At 34.3% G+C, this 4072-nt stretch overlaps 1 non-coding gene across 1 annotated transcript; it reads left to right on the top strand.

Moving 5' to 3' along the window:
- Nucleotides 1-3143: 3143 nt before the first annotated feature.
- Nucleotides 3144-3249, top strand: LOC133833255 (small nucleolar RNA R71). Its single transcript, XR_009892648.1, has one exon. It is a non-coding gene; the product is annotated as a small nucleolar RNA R71 (small nucleolar RNA).
- Nucleotides 3250-4072: the final 823 nt, after the last annotated feature.

Below are 4072 nucleotides of genomic sequence, written 5' to 3'. Positions count from 1 at the left end.
CGCAACAAAATGGTGTAGCGGAACACCGGAACAGAACTTTATTGGAAATGGTTAGATGCATGCTTAGTTACTAAACTCTACCAACTTCGTTCTGGGGACATGCAATTGAAACCACGAACGACATTCTCAATGTCGTGCCATCTAAATCAATCCCCAAAACACCTTTAGAACATTGGAATGGTCGTGAACCTAGTTTATGCCATTATAGAATCTGGGGGTGTCCCGCTCACGTCCTGAGGAAAAAGGAGGGAAGGCTAGAACCAAGAACTGAAGTTTGTATGTTTGTTGGCTATCCTAAAGGTACTCAGGGTGGACTTTTCTATATTCATTTAGAAAAGAAAGTGTTTACTTCTACAAATGCTACTTTTCTGTAAAATGACTATGTCCAGAACTTTAAACCTCGCAGCAAAGTAGTTTTAGAGGAGATGGTTAAAGAATTGACTCCAACCAATGTTCCATTGTCATCAACTTGAGTTGATGATGAAATTCCCACTCTTCATGTCCAACCGACGCAAGCCAATTTACAATGAAGAAAGTACCATTGTTTCTGAGCAAACAGTCACAGAACCTTGTGTTTCTAAGCTCTGGATGGAAGATTTGGTTTCTATTGGGGTTTTATGCCCGAATTAAAAACCAAATTCTTTGTAATCTCATTTTATTATCAATAAAAGAATAGAAATAATTTTTTGACTTGGTCAATAACTTTGCTCACCTGTTTTATTTTCATGATTATTTGTTTAATATAAACTTCTATTAAATCCTGAGCATATAGCTAATCGTATTTATAGTGACGTAATCATAGTGGAATATAAATATGATTATATGTTCAAAAGAAGTTAGTCCTAAGATTAGTCAGTGCACAGGATTTACTCTGACTTGCCAATCTACGATATGACCTACTTACACATTGTGGTGTTATGTTCTTCCCAGAACATTAGCAAAGTAGATAAGATCAGATGTATTTGTTACAACAGACAAGACCGATATTGACAGTTGATAAGATAAGTAAACATACCATTATTATCTATTCTAGTCATATAATATAGTTGACCATAGGTCAATTCAGTCTCAATTCTCAGTGGTTTGTATTCTAACTGATTGTATTATTTGAGTTCTTGGACTTGCTCGTTACCAACTTACCCTACGAACTAGCCCATACTTACATCATGGGAACTCGGTAGTATAATTGAGTGGGAGTGTTAATCATAGATATGAACATCTATAGCTTTTGATGAAGAAGTGAAACATTTCCTTTTAGTTTGGTTCAAGGTGTTAAATGATAGAGATCTCATTTCAGTAATTAAATTAGTTTACTGAAATATCATTTACAAGGAACTAAGTGTTTTAAGGATAAAATACAATGACGGGTAAAATGGTATTTTAGTCCTATCTCATTGTAGACCATCTATAGAGGATTGAGTGACAATTATGGTTGTAACAATGGATAATTAATAGCATATCTATATTTGTTATAGAGCGTTCTATGAATTCAAGAGTGCAATTCCAAGTCTATAGTCTAGTCACGAGGAATTAATAAGTTGGTAAATTTATTTGTTAGATTTATGATAACTCATTGGAGCTTGATTTCATAGGCTCATGGTCCCCATTGTACCTTGGATAAAATCATCTAGATAGTCTCAATTAATTGATTTAATTATCAATTAGAATTATCAAAGTTGACCATGTCAATTTTGGATAGTTTCACAGATTAATGTATTTTTGAGAAGAAAAGAGAAATTAGGGAAGATTTATTAATTAAGATAAATTGGTATCTAAATTAATAAATAAGTTTAAATCAAGATTCAAATTATAAATAATGAATTTGATAAAGGATTTAAATAATTATTTTATTAATTAAATTAATAGAAAATAATACATGCCTTGATTTTAAGTCCTATGGGCTTATAATCAAATGGGAAATTTCACGGGGCCTAAAGCCCATGATAATTTCCACTTAGGGCTATTAGTTGGCCATTATTTTATTGATTTTTTAATTAAATTAAATGGCCTAATTGAGTCTATAAAAGGAGTGCTTAGAGATAAGTCAAAACACAAGTTTGACAAGTCACAAGTCAGATTTTCTAATAGGTTTTAGATTCTCTCTAAACATAAGTCTTTTTCTAAGCCTCTTTGTTATTTTCTCTTCTTCTCTCTGTATCTATCTCATGTGTTGAGAATTGCCCACACTAGTCTAGGTGATTCTAAGGATACATTGGAAGACTGTGAAGAAATTAGAAGAACGGTTCAGTTTCTTAATAATTCTCTGCGACAAAAAGGATACAAGAGTTAGAGAAACTGAAGGAAGGACTCCTTTATTCTGCTGCGTATACTGTAAGTATTCTTATCTTTGTTTCTCTTTGAATTAAATTTTAGAAACATGTTCTAGGTTATCTTATATTAATTTTTTTACTATGAGATCTATGTTAAAATAAATAAAGATCCTGTGTAAGTTTCCTAATAGTTTCTGTCAAAAATTGGCTCAATGAATCAGCGGATAGCTCTGGTTTAGTCATTTGAGGCAGTGGTTGTTGATGTTGAAGCATTTGGGGCCTTCGAGTATCATAAAAAGGTCTTGGGTTTAGCCCATAAGATGGTCTATGTGGAGGGTATTGAGGTGGATTTGGATGGTACTGTGGTTGGTGCCCTTGATTATTACTCCACGACAAATTCGGATGGTTCTTATATGCTGGAGTATAAGTGTTAGGGTATGAGTTGTTATTCGGTTGCCTTAGGAAATTTCCAATGGCTTGAAACTATTCAATGGGATATCATCAACCGAATAAGAACTCGTCCCTGGACATTTATGAAAATGATGAGGGCCTTTAAATGTCTCACAACTGATAGAAGTGGATTGTAGTTGCATCACTTGACCTGAAATGTTGTTTTGTTGTTGCATTTGTTTCGTTAGCAAAGCAATTTGAGTAGTGAGCATAGCAATATGATCACCTTCTAGAACTCCTGCTACCTTCTTATTTTCTCGCTCAGATGGCCAATTATAATTATTCATGGCCATCTCCTCTAAAAGCTCATAAGCTTCGTTAGCGCTTTTACTCATAAATGCTCCACCTACTGATGCATCTATTATAGTCCTTGTGTTTCTTCTCAGTCTATTATAGAAAGTGTGCACCAACATCCATTTCACTATACCATGATGTGGACATTTTTGAAGCAGCTCTTTAAACTTTCCCAAGCATCATATAACGATTCCCTCTCAAATTGACAGAAATTATTTATTTCACCTCTAATCCGTGCTGATTTAGCTGGAGGAAAATACTTAGCAAGAAATTTTTGAGCAAGGTCTTCCCATGTCACAATGGAATTGGCTTGCAGCAAAATCAATGAAATTTTGGCACTATCTCTCAAAGAAAATGGAAATAGCCTCAAATGGATTGCATCATTACTTACTCCGTTCATTTTGAAAGTATCACATAACTCCACAAAGTTGGTAATATGGAGGTTCGGATCCTCATTATGTAGCCCCCCAAACCGAATGCAATTCTGAACCATTTGGATAATCGAAGGCTTGATCTCAAAATTGTTCGCCTCCACAGTAGGTGGGAAAATACTAGACTGTACCCCAGTAACAGATGGGAGTACATAGTTCCTCAGAGGTAAGTCTACCTCAGCTGCAGCGTTCCCCACATTACCCTGATTCAGATTGTTATTAGCGACATTATTGATGTTCTGGGCCATCTTTTTAAGTCTTTTCTGTTTTCTTTCCCTTTTGCAGGTCTTCTCAATCTCAGGATCAACAGGTACTAGTATTTTTGAACCATTACGTCGCATAAAAATAGGTCACCTAAAATTGAGAAATTTAAAAGCAAGTTAATTTAGAAAAACTTTAAATTAAGACCAAAGTAGAGTGAAAAACAATTATATTTGATATTGATAATTAGTCCCCGGCAACGGCGCAAAAACTTGATCAGTGAAATCTGTACACAAGTATACGTAATCGTGTCAAGTAATAAAGTATGTAAGAATAAAGATCGTCCCACAGAGACTATTAACCAATTACCAATAATTGTTTATCACTTTCTATTTGGTGATTAAAATAAAGATGAATAATTCTAAA

This window comes from Humulus lupulus, chromosome 4 (genome assembly GCF_963169125.1).
Source record: "Humulus lupulus chromosome 4, drHumLupu1.1, whole genome shotgun sequence".
Lineage (NCBI taxonomy): Eukaryota > Viridiplantae > Streptophyta > Magnoliopsida > Rosales > Cannabaceae > Humulus > Humulus lupulus.
This window is presented reverse-complemented; position numbering and strand designations above follow the sequence as displayed.